We start from the raw sequence: 20,388 nt of genomic DNA on the forward strand, positions 1-20,388 counted from the left end.
GAAGGGGCCAGGACTGGTTTTCTGTTGAGCAGCACAGAGCTCCAGTGAATCTGTAATTTGCAAATGTCTGTTGATTGAATTTGTGTATTAATGGTTATAAGGATCTTCCTCCTTCAGCTATAAATCAGATTTTATGGTATTAATTCATAGGAAATGATTAAAGCATCCCAAATAGGTAAAGATTTACAGGTTTAATATTAGCTGTTTGACTGGCATCTCCTCTTGATGTTGTAGTGCCAGAAGAGTAATTGTAATGTGCTCAATTTTATGGAGTTTTTCCTCATTAATAACCTGTTTCTGACTCCCTCAAACATGTGCTAGAGACACAGAGACAGTTTTTTGTTCTGAATATGAGGGACTGCAAGTTAAATGCTTTTCCTTCAGCCTTAATCAGCAACTCACTGCTGGGAGTGAAACAGCAAGGCAGTCAGGTAATGTTCTTCATTATGAGTTTTTGAAAAGTCAGGGAGATCCACTGTGAAGAGTGTGCAGAATTCTGGCTTTGTTTGTTTGTTTGTTTGTTTTTCATCTGAGCATGCACAAATTATTTCCATTTTGAATAACGTGCAGTCTTTTTATTAAAAAAAAAATCTTCCTGGGGATTTGAAGACATGACAGCACAGACAACTGGGGTAGCAATTCAGAAAATGTTTTCCTAGGTAGGAAGGAAGAAAGAAAAGAAGAAATAAAATGTTGTAAGAGAATAGTTTGTGAATTGCAGAGGGTAGAGGGCAATGTAGAGAGCATCAGAGACACAGTAATTGGGTCTGGAAAGGTCCTGGACCAGGTCAGGAGAATATGGTTGACTTGTAGTGGTATAAAATAGAATGAACTTTGTTGAATGACAATTGAATTCCAGTGTTTTGGTGCCTGGATATGCATAACTTGTGTGTCTCTAAGATGTAACCACATTTCTACAGCAAACAAGGCTGTGCAGGCATCTCAACTTTAATCTCTTATTAAAATAAACATTGCTGCAGAACTGCCTCCATGTTTAATCCAACTCTTTAGGCTAATAACAAACTTGAGGGTGCTCCCTTTGATTTTGATAGAAACACTTCTCTTTTCTGGAAGGCACTGTACCTTTTGCTCTCCCGAAACTGATACACAGGTTTATATAAAGGTTTGCCAAGATTTAGCTGATCTTGAGAATTTTTCTTGCTTTGATTCAGCTATTAAATCATGTTTGAAGAAGTTCACTAGTCAGAAACATATCATCAGCTGATGGTGTCTGGAGTCAATGCAGACATACAGCTCCACTGTGCCTGAAGAATTGTCCAAGAATTGTCCCTCTTCCTGGGCTTTGTTCAAAATCCCTTTCTGTAAAAGGCAGCAGCAGTGAGATTGCCACTGCAACATGGCATCATTACTGCTGGGAGGGAAAGATTCTTTATGATTGACTTTATTTAAGAAATTTACATAGTATAAAAAAAGTTTGGACTCTTCTGGTTTTCCCTCCAAGAAGTTGATGTGAAAGTAAATTATTACTACTGCAGAGAAACAGAAGAAGTGTAATATTAGGATGTTTATATTTGAAAGGTGTTCCATGCACAGTGCCTGGAGGATCCTGTGATGAGATGTCACATCAAATAAGAAATACAATACTCAAATTCAGTTGTCATGAAAAGAAGGTTTTACTTTGACTCTATTCCAGCACTGAATCCATTCCAGAAAAAGTCTCAGTTTCAGAATTATTTCTATTTTCCTTTGAATGCAGTTCACATACATTAAATGAAAAAGAACTTTCATGTTGTGATTAGAGAAAGTAGCTCAAAGAACATTTTAATGCTACTTGCTCTTACTTTTGATTTCATGTTCCAGAAATGTCTGTGGTGCTTGCTAAAGATCATAAAGCATCATCAACCTCTCCTTTACCATGCATAATGAAAGCCAGGATTTCAACAACACTGGAAAGAAGCTTTATTTACATTGCACAAAGGAAAACAACTTTTTGAAAGACCAACATTAATCATGAACAGTGTAGCAAATCACAATGTTTTCACAGCAAAACACAATCAAATGTTTTTACTCTAGCCAAAGAACCAGTTTTTGATTCTGAGAATAACACTGTTAATATTTAGAAGGTCTAATGTTGCTTACCCTTGATTATTTCAATGATATTTTTTAATAACATCTAGATTCTTACTTGTTGTCTTTGCTTCTTTGAGAAATGCATTTTTCTTACAGTCTGAATGCAGTTTGAAAAGGTGTGGGAGATTCCCAAGGATTTCCCCCGAGACAAGCCAAATACTTGCTGCCTTTCTGTTTCATCAATTGATTCCAGTTTTTAATCCTTCAAAAGCAGTTTGATGCAAAAGTTGCATCTTCATGTCTTGAAACTCTGCATTTCCTTCTCAACCTTCTGTGTTCAATGTTCCAAAGAGAACACACCTCCCATGCTTCTGAAAATAAAAATAAAAATAAAATTTGAAAATAAAAATTAAAATTAAAAATAATTATAAAAATAAATAAAGATAAAAATAAAATAAAAATTACATTAAAAATAAAATAAAATATTATTAATATTATTAATAATAATAATAATCAAATACATTTCTTGTAAGAGCTCCTGGGGTATCATTCTGGTACTTTCCTTCTGATATGATTTATGGGTGTGTACATTAAAAATCTGTGACTACCTGAAAAAAGTGGATTAGTATCACAATGTTCCTGTTTCCTGGTCTATTGTTTTTCATCAACCTAGGAAAGTCCCATCCTACCCAACACTAATCTTTGGCATTGCCCTTTAATTGCTGCCACCAGTCTGATCAGAATGGGGCAGAAGCTGCCAGGTTCTAGTATTTCCTTGCTTTATTCCTGGAAGAATTTTCTGCTTTGTTCAGTCTCCTCCTTCCTGGATGTTTTCTGTACAGCCGCTTGTGACTATTCCCCAAGACAGTGTGTGCTCATAATTAGTGGAGCTTTTAAGCAGATTTAAGCCACTGTTCCATAATCACCTCTTTTCCAGTCATTCCTCTGTGATGGGCAAATATATTTCACGACTTAATAATGTCCCTTGGCAGATTTGCTCTCATTATCTTAACGTGAATGTTTATAGACAATGGACTCAATGTGCCAGTTAAAACAGCTTTTGATTTTGCTTATCTGAAGCCAAAGTTCTTGGCCCCTGGTGCACAACCAAGCTATGTGTAAAAAGATATTCAGCCCTGAGTGAGATCACTAACAGCTGTTGATTCACATAGCATTTAATCTTCAAACACCATCAACAGCCACAAAAATCAGGCAACCAGAAATGCAGAAGTGGAGGAACATGGGTGCTGTGACTGCAGCTTCGATTGCTCTTTGCTGCTGCCATGCCTTTTGCACACAGTGGTGTTCTCCTCTCAGCTACAGCAACCTGCCCTCAGGACACCCTGAGAATTATACAAGAAAAGTTAAAAAAAAAAAAAAAACTTTCTGAGAAAAGCAAGCCAAAATACAGCCACTCCCTCTCATCCTCTGGGCATTTTGGTTCCAGCACAATGGAGAGGTGGAAGGGTGGTGAGAGAGGTACTGAAGTGGTCAAGAGTGTTTACTAAATAGTCACTGATATAAAGGAGACTATTTTACTACTTTATGGTAAAATTAGCTCATAATCATGCCAACTTGCTCCTGCTAGTCTTCATATACAAATGTGTATCTCCTCTTCGTTGGGATACTTTTGAGAGATAAAAGATGATTGCAATTTTCCAGTTGTCCTGAAGAACAGAAAATCTCAGCCATACCTTCAGGTGTTCTTTGCATTTGTCATTGAGACACATCTTGACAATTTTGTTTTTCTTTTCCTTTGTTCTGAGAGCCATGGTGTTTCCTGGATCTGGAGCTGAATAAGGTATCTGGGCTTTATACAACCTTTCCAAATGCTTGGACGCCCACTTTGGAACTTTTTCAAAAAGTATCTGCTTCTGAAATACATCAGAATACATCTATCTGCTTCTAGATACATGTATTTTTTCTTTTTCTCAATGGCAAATAGTCTTGGCTTGTCACGAAAGTGTCCAATGCTGCTGGAGTCTGATAACTTTAGCCAACTGAGTCCCAGCCCTGTGTACTCATGAATTCTTGATAACTTTGCTGGAACCTCACAAATTCTCTCCACTGTTTTTCTGAGCCGTAGGGATTCTCCCATGATTCACTGAGAGCTCTGTCAGACTTACATTTTGTTGTGCTCCACTAACGTGTCTTGAAGCTATGCTGCTTTTTAAATACAGGTTAAAAATAGCATGGCAGTGATAATGAGAGTAATATAACAAACTGATGAAATGAAGTAAAGCAAAGTGTAATGCTAGCAGTAGAAGTCAGCTATGACATTTTAGTCATACTGTTCTGTCTCCTAGATTTTTTTAAGTCCTTGAAGAAGGAAATGTTAATGGAATTTTGTTGTAGAACACTGCTGTTTTAAATGTACCTGCTGGTCTGGTGCTATTATGTCAAGAAGATGGAGTCTTCTTGACTGTTCTGAATTTTCACAGATTTCACAGAAAGTTCATCCTAGGCTTGCACAGGCTGCTCCATCAAACATAAATTCAGGTCTCAGGTCCTTTCCAGGAGTCATAGGTAGTGAACTTAACCCAGGATTTCCTGTGTGATTTATGTTTGGTACCTGTGGTTACACCCTGGCATTCCTTGCAGTGGAACAGATGTTTGTTATATGGTCCCAAACGTGGAAATCAGCCTGGTCTTTCCTGTAGTGCTGTGAGATGAGCATTTCTTGTTTAGCAGAAATGCTGGAGTGTTTGCCACGTTCTGTTTACCAGGGTGAGGAGAACAGGAATGAAATGCAGTCCTGGAAAGGGAGCTGTCATGCAGATGACTCACTGCAATCAAACACTTCAAGAAAATATAGTCTCTAAATGTTATGTCTACAACTAATTAACTTTATTTATTGTAGGACCTATAGAAATACAGAAACTGTGAAGTTTAGGGAAAATTAAATTAGGTTTTCAAACAAATGCCAGGCTGCCCAGCGTTCCTTTTTTTTTGAAAAAACTCCAACAATTTCTTTGCCAAGTAAAGTGAAATATGCTAAAATGCAAATGTTGATGTGTTTCAAGAAGGAAATTCAGTCACTAACTCAAACCTTGCTTTAAAAATTTGAAATGTTAAAATAATCTAGGTTTCAAACTTAAAAGTGTGCTCATATATACACAGCCTTTATTTAATCAGAAACTTTGACATTTCTTTAATCCCCTTCTCCAGACACTGTATTTTCCCCCACTGAAACATGCACAAAGTACAAAGTGCACTCACACTGAAACTAGCACACTTGCACTAGGGCTGGTAGACATAATTCCAGTTGTGACTATATATGCATATATGCATGTGTCATACAATAAATAATTCTTTTGCCCCTCTTTGTTCCTAATGTCTCAATATTGTTTGAGTATACATAAGAACTGATGTCACTAGAGACTTGATGCTATCTGCTCTTCACTATAAGGATGGGCAGGATAAAGATTAGGATTCAAATTCCTGAATACTGTGATCTTCAATGCAGTGTGTGCAGGAGCAACAAGTAAAACCAAGTGATACCTCACTGATACCCACTGATAGAATAGGCCATGAGTTCTTTGCCTAAGCATTTTTATGACTTTTTAATTGCATCAAAGGACAAAAGAGAGGAGAGAGGAGATGAATGTACCCTGTCGTTACAGAGAGTGGGTATCTGAAGGGACAAATCCTCTGTGGGACAACAAAAATAATACCCTTCCAAGTAGGTTTTGGGAAACAATTCTTCTCTGCAAAAGCTACCGATTCTCATCCAGCACTGAGAAAATAGATTGAGAAGTCAGAAAATTAGTAATTTTAGGCAAATTCACACTACATAGCACAATCCATTTCAACTTCAGATCCTGGAAAAGCTGTTTGAAGACTGACTTCAGGAGCCAGCAGCAGGCTGGCACTCTTTTTTTTCTCATCTGGATAATAGTCCTGCAATAGTCTTGGCAAGCAAAAGCTTGCTCTGGGCAATCCTGTGTCATTTGGAGGGCAGTCCAGGAATGCAAAGCTCTACTCACCAGCCAGCATGGTGATGTGGATGTATGAAGGGCAAGAACAGAGGGAAATATAGGTTGGATATTAGGAAAAAAATCTTTTACAGAAGGGTGATAAAGTTCTGGAATAGCTGCCCGGGGAGGTGGTGGGGTCACCATCCCTGGATGTGTTTACAAAAAGACTGGATGTGCCAGGGTTGAGTTGAGGTGTTGGGGCATGGGTTGGGCTCGATGATCTTGAAGATCTCTGCCAGCCTGGTGACTCTGGGAATTCTGTGGATTCTGTGATTATCTTTCTTCAGCCTGGTCAGGGCTGTGTCAGTGCAGCACTAAGCTCACAGGGAACCCTGCCAAGTGCCTTCGGGATCCGGACTAGAGGAATTGTGCACAGGAGCCAAGAGAGGGAAGCCCTGAAGAAGGGCTGTGGCCAAAACCATGGAAATCAAGTGTAGGTCTGAATAAAGCACTTTGCTGACCAAATTTGGATTGTCACCATTGCTTCTATTTAATGAGACCCTGTGGAAAGCAGTTCCTTACACTATTAAACTTCTGAAAGAGGGGAAGCAGAGCCTTTTAGGTCAGTGATTAACCAACTAGAATAATGAATTGTGTGTGAGACACTTTGGGGGATAGATATGATTCAGTTTGTGGAAAGAACGAGGTGTCATTTAATTTTTTTTTAGGGATGTAAGTTTGTAACTAATTTTTGTCTCTCCTTGCCAGCAGAACGGTTTGAATGTTAATTTAATTTTGCAGAATATCATTTATGTAAATGTAATTAGAAGGGAAACATGATCGGGAGATGCATAGCACCAAAGAAAATTTATTACTCCAAGGGGTATTGCTCTAATCATTCAACTGCAATATTGAGTTTCCCAAGATTTAATCTAAAAGCAATAAATTACAAAAGGCTAATGTCCTGCCCAACAAAAAGCTGTCATGAACCCAAGTTTCTGTGGGGAAAAAATTCAACTTCATTTCAGCAACAGGCTCTCCTAGTTTACACATTCCTTTTATGATTCCAGTCGAGTCAAAGTAAAATGAATACAAATGTGAGAGTTTGAACACTTTCCCTGAATATGTATGTGTGTCTGTTGGTGATTGTAATAATCAGAAATTCAAGGCACTGGGACTCTGTTATCTCAGGCAAAATTAGGAATGCAGTCCTGGAAAGATACCTCTGCAAATTCTTCTCCCCACCTTCACATGACCCTTTGATTTAAGGGAAGGCAAACTTGAGTCTGATTAATTCCAGTGTCCATATGAATGTCTGTTGCTAATGTGCTGTTGTCTTTGTTCTGCCAACAAAATGAATGAGAAGAAACAAGCTGTCCTTCTGCCTGTGTTAGTGACTGCAACCTATGTGCTCTGTGGGAAACACTGCCCATGTGGGGAAGTCATCCTATTGACTGTGATGGTCTGGATTTACTAAAGAGACAATTTTTCAAGGTGGAATCAAAAACAAATCAAATAATATTGTGTGCCTACTTCTCAGAGCCTGTGAATAGCAGTTATGATGTTCAAGGAGCACCTCTGCACTCGAGTAAACCGGCAAGAAAAATTTGTCAGGAAATAAACAACAGCCAGGCAAAATTAAAATTGGTAAACTTCCTAATGTGTGGGATAAAACACTGTTAAATGTTGGGGTTTTGTGGTGCAATTTAGTATGAAGGCTGATGCCAACATTACACTTCTCTGGAAGTGGAGTAATTAGTACAGGAAATAGGTTTCTTATGTTTTATTTAGCCAAATTCATCTCTGGTTTAACTCCACTCTAGCCTGCATTAAGTTTGTTCTTATTTTCCAGTGTTTCTCTCTGTAATTTTTCATATCATGACCTTTAATTCCCTGTGATTGTCTTTTATTTTAGGTAGGGGCCATAGTCCCTCTCTCAGTTTGTAACTATCAATTATGTCGTAAGTCTTCGTTTCTTGGCTTGCAAAGTGAAACCCATCAGATCCACAACAAGTTTTTACAAAGTACTCATTGGCAGGTTTACAGATTCCCACAGCTGTACGTGGGACACAGGGAGAAGCACAGGGCTGCAGCCTCAAAGGCACAGAGAAACAGAGCTTTGAGAGGACTGGGGGGAAATGCAAGGAACAGAGAAAAACCATTCTGTTAAAAGCAGGGAAGGAGGGCCTCAACATATGAGCTGCTCATTTCCACGTGGAGGAAAATTACATCTTAGAAGGATGGCTGAAAGCAGCAATGAGCAGCTCAGAGAGTGAGAGAAAGTGCTTGGACTTGTTGGGTCATACAAACAAGCTCGTGAGGCTCAGAACCTGCTGCTCACCAACCAAGTCATGAATACGTCTACTGAAATTAAATCAGCATCTTTTTCCTTGTCCCAAGCACGTTCTGAAGGTGATGATTGTGGCTGAGATGTCTGTGAGGATATGGAGGCATGGGTCAGTGCTGGGCTCACGTGGGGAGATGGCCCTGGGCAGACAGGGTGAGACCAACTTCTCCTCCTCTTCCAGCCTCTTGTACTCGTTGCAGAGCTGAGGTCCTGTGCTTTTGACCTTCTCTTACAGGGCTGCTTCCACGCAGCAGACACCCCAACTTCTGTTTCAGTTCAGCTCCTCTAAAGTCAAACTGAAAGGAGAAAAAGGTGGTTCAATCAATTCATAGCAGCATCCATGCTCATCAGCTTTTGTTCTGTTTTGTTTTTGTTCTGTGAAGCTGTTAGAGTTGTAATTCTCCACCCACAGCTGTTTAGGGAGGCCCAAATGTGTGCAGCAGAACATAGGACAAAGTGCTGTGGATGCACCTAATTAACAGTCAACATGCACAGGACTAATAATCTCATCCTTGATTGTGCTCAAGTACATCACAGAGCAGGACAGAAGGTTGCAGGTCTCTGCTATAAAGTTGCATCAAGGTTGTGTCACACCAGCTTTAGTTCCACAGCTTTTTTTATTTTTAGTTCCATGGGCAGAGCAGTAGAAAAGGACAAAACTGCAGAGTAATGGTGGGAAAGGTCCAACCTTGGTGATCTACCGGATACACGGACTGCAGGATGTAGCACTGAGAGGCCTGAGATGTATTTTTGATTTCACAAGATGTAATTGGTCTAAATTGTGAAATAATGTCTAAGATTTTTGTCTCTTTAGTTTCTGCATAATGTAATGAAGGGGAACCCTACATCATGGAAAATGGTTTTTGCCCCAAGTCAAGACTACTGTTCTCTAATTCCTTAAGAGACATACATGAAGATTTTATCAGTCAAAGATGATCTTCCAAGATCATCGTAATTTATTACAGTTCTTGTGTTTTCATTCCAATGAGATTTATAATTATAAACTGGTAATTAAAGAGGCTCCACTCTGTAATTCCATAGGAATTCCACTGTGATCTGACATTAATTAGCAACCAATTATAAATTATGATATAACTTTTATGAAACCCTCTAGTGTCTGGATGCCTTCTTTCAGTTACAAGGAAATGTTAGAAGGAATTTTGCCTTTGTAAGGTGGAGCTTAGTCACAGGTTGATCGGTACTACCACGGGCTGTGAATGTGTTTCCATGATGCATCAGCTACATGGATGGGAAGGTTCAATCTCCCATCCTAATCTTTCTTGGAAAAGGCATTTTTCTCACAAGAATTTAACCTGCTGTCATGTCAACAAGTGTGCATTCTTTGATGCTAAGGTTTTATCTGACTTGTGTAAATCAGAGTTAGATGGTGCATTGCTTGACAGCTGAGGCAAGCTCTCTCTGCCTTGAAAGTGTATTTTAAATCATTGCAAACAATCAGGAAAAACAGAAAAATAGTCACAGGCTCCAATGAGAATGTCTGTGGAATAAAGAATATGTGACAGCAGGCTAAGGGGATAAATGATAAAAATTCTGGTATTTTTTAACCATCTGCACTAAATATGTGATATTTAATTAAATGTGTATGTCCCCAAAATCTGATAGGCAAAATTTTACCTAAAGGTGTGTTGGTAATAAAAAACACCCGATGCATATGGATAATCAACACTTAACACCTCTTTTTCCTTTTTTTTTCTGCTTTTCTTTAATTTTTTTTGGGTTTTGTTTGTTTGTTTGTTTGTTTTGTGAGCTCAGATCAATTATCACCATTAAACTTGTCAGAAAGAAGTAGGGAATGGGAAAATACCCAAATCCATTACTTGCAAAAACATGTAGAGAACAAGAGACCTAAAAGGAGAAAACAGATTCCTTTTGCATGGATGAAATAATGAGGTAAGTTTTCAAATTCTTGCCTTGCAGATTAATTTCCACCACCTCCACTAAACCTAATGAAAATCACTTGTGTTTCCAAATATTTCTTAGTGTGCTTCTCTCTTACCTCTTTGCAGCTTCTCCTTATCACCTCCTGCAACTCTTTTGATCAAACCTCCAAGATTTTTCCCAATAAATGAGACATCTGATCTGATTGGAGTTTGTACAGGTAGCAGAGTAAAAAGAATTGTGATCTTTAAGCCATGTCCACATCCATCTTCCATCATAAAATACCTCTGATCTGAGCACAAAGCTGTTCAGGAAAGTAAAAGTGTGGCTTAGTTAGCAGCCAAATTTTGTTGACTTTGGAATCCCCACTGTTCCTCAGAGCCATTGTGGTTGCATGGATGATATTACTTATCTTTCTATTTTTTGTCATTTTACAACAGTGAAATTTAGGGGAACAATCCTCTTACTTAAACTCAGACCAATCCAACAGTCTTGACCAAGAGATAGCCCTGACTTTTGTGTTCTCCCTCATTAAAGGAACTGTACCTATTTTTCTATAAAATAGATGAGTTTTCAGCTTGGAAATTCCCATAAAAACCTCATTCTGTTATGTTGCATCTAAATTGTTATCCAGATGTCTTCAAGCATCTTTGCCATGAAGAGATGTGTCCCTGACAGCAAGGAGCAGAGTGCAGCTTAAACTCAGGGAAATGTTATAAAAACTGGCTCGATCAGATCAGCAATCAGCAGGGACTCTGTCTGCTCCTGCTGGACCCAGAGAGTACACGTGAACTAAACTTGTTGCTTTTCCTTGTAACTATCCCTAAAAGGGATTAAGTTTTTAAGATCTGGCTACATGCATTTCAGATATTAATATATTCTCTTGGTTCTGTGCCTAAGTAAGATTTAGAGGAATTTGGAGAGCAGCTGGATGCTAAAGCTTTAGGAGGTCCAGATTCAAAGCAGGGCTCACAGTAACCAACATTCTGTCAGCAAATCCTAATGCTTTATATTTAACTTACTATTAAAATTATATTTTTGTTATTTTTTGCTTACCTTAATCTCAGACTTTGGCTTTTTATGTTTGCAGAACAAGGCAAGCTCTTAGGGTTATAAAATTTGTCTCACTGCTTTTGTTTTAGTTCAATGTTGATTTGATGGCATCTGAAAGGGCAAATGAGAAAGGCAGGTATTATGTTTCAAGGAGAGAGTTATAAAAGTCTGAACTGCATCTGAAGTATATTTTACTCCTAATAATGAGAACTGGATGAACAGCATTTAAAAAAATATGAACCTGCCCCAACTACATTGGTTCAGATGTAATTGATCTAATGCAGTTCTGCAAAGAATAATTGATATTATATAATCATAACTGGCAGTTTATGTCATGAAAGTGACACTTGACACTTTCCTGCTAACAGGTTTAGCATCATCAATTAAAACATCACTTGTGTAATGACATTTTAGTAACAAGTTTAATATCATAAATTATGACATCACCTTCTTTTATGGCATCAGGGTTAAATAAAAGGTTTTCTTTAGAAAAGTGAAAAACCAAAAAAAAATTGAGGAAGCCTTAACATTGCCTCTCATTTTGTCTTTATAAAAGGTACATAAGTCATATTCCTCTGACCACTGTCTTCAGTAGGGAGGATCTGAAAGCTAAAAAAGCTGCAAACAATTGTGAAATAAAAATTTAGATGATCTAGCTTCAGATTAACAGAAAAAACCTCCCAGAAGATAGCAGATCCTTTGCATCATACAAATGAAAATCTTTGAGAAATGGAGAAGAAAACATGGGCATGCTCATGGAGTCTGATGAACTCAATTATAGTGCAGTAATATTTCCTGAGATGTGGTGTGAAAGTTCAAGATTGCATCATTGCCCAATAGTCAATGTTCTTTTTCTCCATGGCCAGTGGCTTTGAAGTAATCCTTTTTATATTATTCTTCACTGAATGGTCCAATTTTGGTGCTGGAGGCTGGTATTCAGACTCTTCTGGACACTAGATTTTATGGCTGTTAGTGATCTGAGTCCTGAGTTGGCAAACGACTCCATTTATTCATGTCTGTCTAGGCTTGCATAACCAGACAGGAGCCAGACATGAACTGAGTTCAGAGGATTCCCAATTAAACAAATGTCTCTATGAATGTGTGTCTTTGTAGGATTTAATGCAAGAAGTCAAATATTGTCAGTAGATCATGTTTTCAGAGCTGCCTTTCTGAAGGCACATGGCATCAGCTTCACTCTCTTCCAAGGTCAATAAATGTTATCAGTGACCACAGACACAAGCAGAACAAGCCATAACCAATCATTTTCAATTTTTTTCCAGATTTTCTTTTTTTTTTTTCTTGAAGCTGAATCTTTATCATGTTAAGTTGTGCTGAACTCCACTAGGACTCTATCCTGAGGTAATGCTTATCTTCTAGTGCTTGTATAGAAACTTAATCTTGTACTTGCTGATGGCCCCTGTGAGTTCATGTGCTTCTCCCATGGCCTGCTTTTATACCAGGTTCTTGTTCTGGATTTCAAAGGTTTGAAAAGTGAGGAAAGAATCCTAGATAAGAAGTCAAATTCACTTTGTAAAACCCTGGACAACTGTTGTGTATTTTCTGGGGCAGAAACATTTCCCTGAACAACCCAGAAAGATTTCCCTTGCAATTGCCAGACTGTAAATCCAGGATATGACAAATGGGTGCCACATGGCATCTGGGCAACTGCTCCATACTCTGGATCAAGTGTCCAGTGCTCAAGAGATGCCCAAATTCCAGCAAGAAGGTGATAATTCAGTGAGTATGAAAACACTCCTGAAACTGCACACAAAGTTTTAAGCAAATCTATGTAAATTGACAGTGCATATCTTAGAGGTCTCCTGAGGATGCCATGATTTACCTACCCTCTTTTCTCAACATTTTTTCAGAAGTTTTTTTCCCCCATGAATATTTATGTCGATGCCTCATTTGCTGACTGAATTTCCACTCTACTGGAATTATGCTTCCCCATAGTACACGCAGGAAAGGTGAGCTGTTAGAGGTGAGAAAAAGAGACTCCATGACCTTTAGGAAATAGCAAGTGGCACTAGATAAAACCTATTCTGTGAGGGGCTACTTATGGATTGGTTGGACATAATTACCAAAAAATTATTATCTCACTGCAACAATTAACTTGTGGTAGATCAGAGCCCAAATCTCCAGAAACTCTGAAGTTTCACAAATTGGCTTTGCCCGTTACCACTCTAAGGCAATGAGTAATTCTTAAAATAGGCATGAGTGATAGATACCACATAATTCTAGTTATGAGTATGGCCTTATTTACAGCTGACATTTTTTTTAAAGTGAGTTGTAAATGTTAAGGTGCTAGATTCAATGCTTATAAATGTGTTTCCTTGGTGATAAAGCTTTCACTAAGCATGTTATCTATCTGTGCTCTCTTATATGCAGACAAGAAATGATTCACTCTGCATGTTATAGGTCTTGTGCTTTAAAACTGAATCTTCTATTGACTAATGGCTGAGAAACATAGAAATCAAATCCACAGCTGTTTTTTCTTAAAACTAAAGTTTTGGCAAACGCAGCAAAGGCTTTAATGCATTAGAAAAGTGTACATTTTTAAAAGTTGTTCCACTTCCCATTCTCCCTCTACAGTACTCCCTGAAGTTAAGAGTTTTCTTGTGTTTCATCTTGCAGTTTCAGCAGAACAGGGTTTTGATTTTGCATGCCCCTCTACTGCCAACTAAATCCGAAGAAGATGTTAGTTTGTGGGGGTACTCATAGTAAAGAAGTAAACACACAGAATGAAATCCTTCTGGGACAAAAAAAGCAATTTATCTGATGACTGAAAGACTGGTTGGAAATATCTTCAGCGGAGACATAGAAATTACTTGGAAAAGGTGAGGTGAGACAGACTGAGCAAAAACCTCCATGCACTGGCAAATAATGTCACTTACACTAGAGTGAGAAATGCTGGCCCAGTTGATATCAGTGGGAATTTTGCCATTCTTTCTACTTAACCATCTTTTGTAAGTAAAGTAGGGGCTAGTTGGGCCACTGGATATTTGTGAGTAGTTACCTGGTCACCCTGTTTTACTCTGAAAGGATGCTCTTGCATATCATCAGCTCCAGCTGCCAGGAGATTAGAGGGGCTATGAGACAGAAGAACAGACAGATGCAAAAGATCTCAGACACTGCTGGTCCCAAACAGCCTGATCCTGGCACATGTCAGGGTTCCAGAGCTATAGATTGCACAGGGCTGTATGCATTAAGTGCTTCATAAAGCAGTGGGGCTCCAAAGGAGACCTGGTCTCAGCTATGCTGGAACTGGAACAAACAAATAATGAGAGAGTTTACAAACTCCTGAGGCAGGACAGGGGCGGAGTATTCATCACCCATCCTCTGTGTTTGAGACTCCAGTTTAAATATGCCCATTGTTTACATAAATAGTCCATTGAAGAGGAATGGACCTGACTTTTTCTTAGCCCTGTTACCAGTTTCAGGGGTTCGCTTTTCTTTCCTTCTTGTTTTGCTTTCTTGTCTCTTTCTTGTTTGGAGCACGAGCTCCAAAACCCCCCTTATAACACAGAAATCATCAAAGACATTTAATTTTATGTTTTTTCTCTAATTTCAACTTTTGTTTCTATGGTTTAACGTTTTGACAGCTGCAGGGCTGTAAAGTAAACTGTGAACTATTCCCAATGATCTTATCTAATTTTTTTTAAATAACCTGCTGATGACTTTGCATATGCAAAACTGGTCTATACATTTTTTAAGAGTGTCGTTTTGGGAGCTTCAGATAAAGTTAATACAAGAATCCATTCAAGTGGCATTGAGTTTCTGAAACACAGTGAAGAGAGAAAGCTGAAGTGCCTTCTAGACCCCATAGTGCTGCTTTTGGGTTTGCTGCTATTGTTGTCTTTATTTTGGAACAGCTTCTGCTGGAGCTGTTGCCTAGATCCTAGATTTTGGCATTGCTTTGTCTTCACTTATGTTGTTTTGTCTCAGTTTATCTTTGGAAATGTCCAGAAGTGAAAGGGGCACCACTTTGTCAAACATGCAGGGGACAGAGAGTTTGTCTCCTTGACTTTGGTTGGCCTTGAAATTCCCCTTAATTAGTACTGTCATTAGATTCTCACTTACATCACCCACTCTGTCTATTCTACTTAAATATACTACCTCCAAATATAATAAATCTGGAAAAAAATGTGTCTATTATTTTTCTTTCCAAATCCTGTCCAAAGAAAATGATCCAGCACTATAGTTCCACTACAGGGACTGCTGATTTTACCACTTAATTTTCTCCCCCTACTTCCTATTTCCCTTTGTTCTTCCCCGTATCTCCAGGATGCATAAACTCCTTGTCACTCTCACAGCTGTGCAGCTGCCTGTCAAGGAATACATGGTAAAATTCCTACCATTACCTGTTCCTTACACTCAGACAAGCATTAGTCCAAGATCCACAAATGTGATTTGCTTGCCTGGATTTTACCCATTCCATGAAAGAGTCTCTCATTTAAGAGGAGAAGACACAAAGCACACAAGCTCCCCTCCAGCCTGGAGAATTCCTCTAGAACATCTCCCTTGGAAAAACACCTCCATCAAAACAAACAAATACAAGTGGATTGGGAAGAAATTAGTTTCCCTGAAATGTGGCTGGATTTAGTAGGAACCAGTTTCCTTTGTGAAAACTATCTGAAAGTGGAGTGAAATGAAAATAAGTTTCATCCTTGTCCTAATTTATATTACTCAATAGCATTACTGATAGAACAGGAGAAAAGGACTTTGTAGGTTTCCTTAAAGAAATTGATGAAGTCAGGTCCCCAGTTTTTTATTTAAACATTTAAAGAAGTGCAAGAACTGAAACATACATTATTGTCAGTATTTTATGCCAGTTTTGTCAATATTTCTGTATTTGCTCTCAATTACAAAACAGAAACATTTTTAGATAGTATATTCATTAGTGTTATTTCCTCCAATCTGACATATTTTAGATAAGGTTTAAAGATCTGACAAAGAAAGCAATAAACAAATTCGGACAAGGTGATTACTTTTCTAGCAGGATGCTTTCCTAGTCATGGGTGACACTTTTAATTTTTCTCACAATGGAGTTGTTTAGTAAGCCCCTTTGAGTTCTTCCTCAGCCAGAGCCAAATCTCCAAAGCAAAGTCCTCCTTACTGTGTGATATTTCATTCCTGGCATATCTGTTTCTCAGAGCCAGGGATTATGAACTAGTTAGATTTAAGACTCTAATTTGCTTTGTTTGGTTTGGTTTGTTTGTTTTTTTTTTTTCTTTTTCAATTTCTCTTTGTTATTCCTCTTCTTTTGGTCTTCCTACAAAGGTCAAGAGCATCTGAAATTCCACCAGACACCAAAAGAAGAACAAAGGCAGGTGTTTAGATATTGTGAATAACAACCATTCTGCTAACCTGCAGCTTACAGGGAGCACCAGTGAACTCCAGTTTTGATTTTAAAATATGCTGTTGCTTTGACATTGCTGGAGGGGGGGAAACAAGTGAACATTATGTCATTTTATATATATATATATATATATCCATTGTACTTGCCTGGATTCTCCTTAGTTGATATATCAAGCCTTCATTAACTACAAGACAGATTGGCTAATAGATACATCAGTTAAAGTAAGTTGAGCTGAAGTGTCTTAGATAATAAAGCTTTGCGTAAATTCCAATTCAAGCAATTTCATCAAAAAGCATAACAAGAAGCTAATCTGGGATAAAAATGTTTTTTATTTCAGTACCGTGTTCTTCATAATATCCTTCACAGATGCTATAATGTTATTTTATTCTTTAGAAAAATATCTAACAACATGATTGTCTCACACCAGGCAGAATCCCAGTGGAAATTAAAATTGCATGCATTTTCTCATCACTCTTTATTTAACAACTGGGAGAGTTTTAATATTTGAAACTCAGCAAGAAAATTGTCTTGAAACACAGAGATTCCTTTGGGGTAATTTCACTTTTGTTTTTTGTAAACTTTAGCTGAGCAATTTTTTTACAGTAATGCAGATCTGTGGATTGAATGGCAGTTAATAGGACTTCTATATGTGCTTCTCACCTAATATAGAATAAAAATATCACAAGGAACATTCAAATAAAACCATTTGAATCAGCTGGCCTTGTTATTAAATATGTTCTGTTTTGGATTTTTAATTGTTTCTTTTAAACCCAAATCACTGGGTTGAAGTGTCAATCTGAATGTGACTCTATCCCTGCATGAAAGGCAGTACAGTTGTGACGCTTTTCAATTTTCACTTTTTTTTTCTTTTTTTCCTTTTTTTTCTTTCCTTTCTGTAATTGAGAGGACATCTGGCATGCCCTAACATTGTTGGGACTGTTTGGTACTGTAGTTTGCTGGACTCAGAACAGCAATATCCAAAAGGATGGCTCATCTACGGAATGAGCTGCTTGTCTCACCTCAACAACTAAAAAACAAATGCTTGCAATGCAAAATAACAGTGACAGTGGATTTAGTAGGGTTGATTCTATCAGCTGATTTCCATTAGAACCTTTTTATTTTAGCTTGTAATCATGCCTTGGGAGATAGGCTTGCTAGCAAGACCCCATTGGCTATCACACAGTGCCTTCTAATATTCATTATTGCTCACATCTCTTCTGCAGGTTGAAGATTCAGAGGTCAAGAAGCACCTTGCAGAAATATTCCAACCACACTCAGAGATTGTGACTGCTGCCCTGCCTTGCTTTGGGGATCCCTGCTTGTTTTCACGTACTCAACAGAGAAATACTGACACTCCCATCACTTTGCTTGCACTGCTGATGTTTCCATCTTTAATTTCTGGGACAGAGTGGGATCTGCCAGTCCCTATCAGAAATTTGAGTCCCCTTCCTTAAATGTTTCTAGCACAGTCAAACCAGCAATATCCAAGGCCTCTCTTTATGCAGAACTTTACACTGGAGTTGAAATTATTGCCACTATGTCCAAACACAACTTGCTTGTCAGTTTGGATGGTTTCACACCAAAATCTGGTGTTTCTTTGTTTTTATTGTTTCACTCTTACTGTAATATTTTAATCCTTTCCTGTGTATCTTAATCACAACACCTTTTTCTTCCATTAAATGTCTCACAGGAATTTTGTTTTCTAATTCTTCAGCTAAAAAAATAATATCTGAGGCTTCTGAGTTTTTTCAGGTGTCAGATCCACCTCTTCACTGCAGCTTTAGCAAGACCAAGCAGAATCAAAAATTAGTCCTGTGCAGATACACAAGTCATTATTTGTCAGACCAGAACATTTATCATCAGATTCCATTTCAGTGGCACAGAGAGAACCTGTGGCTGTTTTCCAAAAATCACGTTTTCCACTTTGAATCAGTATCAGAGCTCCTAAAAAGTCAGAAGCTCATTCAACTGATTGTTTCATTTTCTTTTTTCCTCTGCACCTAAACTGCACATTAAGATTTCAGTAACCTGGTAGTGGATGGAAAGACCATGTTTCTGAAAAAGCAGCGTTGTTGCTAGACTCGAGGTCGTTTCTGACCACCCTTGTGACCTCTGTGCCATGTCAGGGGCACTGAGGTTGTTGTCAGCAGCCCAAGAGCACCTGGAGGGCCACTATTAACCTGTTATTGCCCAGCCTCGTGCTGTTCAGCTCACACAGTCACACGTGCAAGGTCTCTCTTTGGATCAGCCACTTCTACCTTCCGCTCAGGCAACAGGGCTGCTGAGCCAGGGCTGATTTTACACCCTAAGCCTTTGAAATTGAGTTTAAATTGGTTGGGGGCAGCACTGTCTTTGTTCTGTTTCTGCAGAGCCCACCCCAGCAAACACCAACCCGTGATCTGGTTCTAATGTACAATGGTGGTGTGGAAGGCTAGACATCCATATCAAAAATTAACTATTTCCTGCTGAAAACCCCTGTCATCACCTTGTCCACGCTCAGGATTTTGGTTTGTGTCAGTCATATGTGACTCTCAGGAGTGTCCACAACTCTCACCAGATTATTCAACAATTTATTTCTGTTCTGCCAGTTATTTCTGTTTGCAGACCACCTTGGTTACCTTTTTAAATATTGCACCTCTCATTATTGCAATCTTCCAGCCCTATCAAAGTCATAATGATTATTTCCTAGTGCCTGTTATGCCTGTATTAGCATGACTGAGACAAGTACATTAAAAGATTTTCCTTTTATAATACAGCCTGAATACCAGAATTAAAGGAACAAACAGTAATTTTGCTGATTGAAGTTTCTTGTGCTGGACAGCATTTTTTGTCTTATTCTTTTTCCATTTAATCAATCTATTTCCACATTTTCTTGTAAGAGTTTGCCTTCTGGGTAAAGAGCATCTTTTATCTCCCCTTTTCCCCCTTTTCCCAAACCTTCTTCTGTGCTGGGAAGATGGAAAATATATGTGATATCCCTTTCAGAAAATATATTCATCATATATTACAAGTATTGTCATTATGATGTATTAACACAATGCATCATCAGAGAGCTGTCAGGGTGAAGATTTATTACCCTAAAATAAGTTATGATGAGACACTGAGGAATGGGTTGAGAGAATTTGTGTTTATTTTTCTAAATTAAGTATTTTTAAAGTAAGTTTTAAAATCTCTTTACCTTCATGAAGTAATAGAATTAAGAAGGTGACAGAAAAGAGACTTGAATCAGAAACACCAGGACTCAGAAGAAAAATTTAATTGTTTTTTCCCCCAGTAGTTTCTGAGTTTTGTAAAGTTTAAGTTTCTAGCATAGATGAGTGTAAGGGGGCAGTCCAAGTCATTTTAATCCACCTGAATCAGGTTTTACTGTTTATCCTTTGAAGAAAACAGTCACCAAAGCACAAAGACTTGAGCTACAATAGGCAAACTGTGTTAAAATGGTAAAAGAATAATTGCATTTTAGCACAAAAGGGTGTGTTCAGTGGACTTACCAAAACCTGATAGCAAACCCTGAAACCAGGGAGAGCTTTCCAGCAGGCTTGCACAGACTTCAGATCAAGCTCCTTCTTTGTATCATGTGGTGAAGCCATGAAACTTGGCACATTTATAGCATTGTAACATAAAGCCATCTGTGTACAAGTACAAACTTTTCCTTATTGCCAAAGTGCTTAATGTAATTACAATCAGGCTTGCTTTTCCTCTGCTCAGTTCATCCATATGCTGAGGTGGATGAAAACTTGCACTGGTAAAGAATCCCGCAGCATCTGAGTTTGTGTGCTGCT

The 20,388-nt window shown here is 38.3% G+C and overlaps 1 protein-coding gene across 1 annotated transcript in view; it reads left to right on the plus strand.

Annotated features, from left to right (window-relative positions):
* Positions 1-16,572, plus strand: part of LOC146768063 (uncharacterized) — a 518,279-nt gene extending 501,707 nt beyond the window's left edge. Inside the window, exon 6 of the transcript XR_014954527.1 lies at positions 1-16,572. This exon is cut by the window's left edge and continues 52,902 nt beyond it. The gene's annotated coding sequence lies outside the window, so the exon portion shown is untranslated.
* Positions 16,573-20,388: the final 3,816 nt, after the last annotated feature.

Source organism: Lonchura striata, chromosome 3, assembly GCF_050655825.1.
Source record: "Lonchura striata isolate lonStrDom1 chromosome 3, ASM5065582v1, whole genome shotgun sequence".
NCBI classification, from domain to species: domain Eukaryota; kingdom Metazoa; phylum Chordata; class Aves; order Passeriformes; family Estrildidae; genus Lonchura; species Lonchura striata.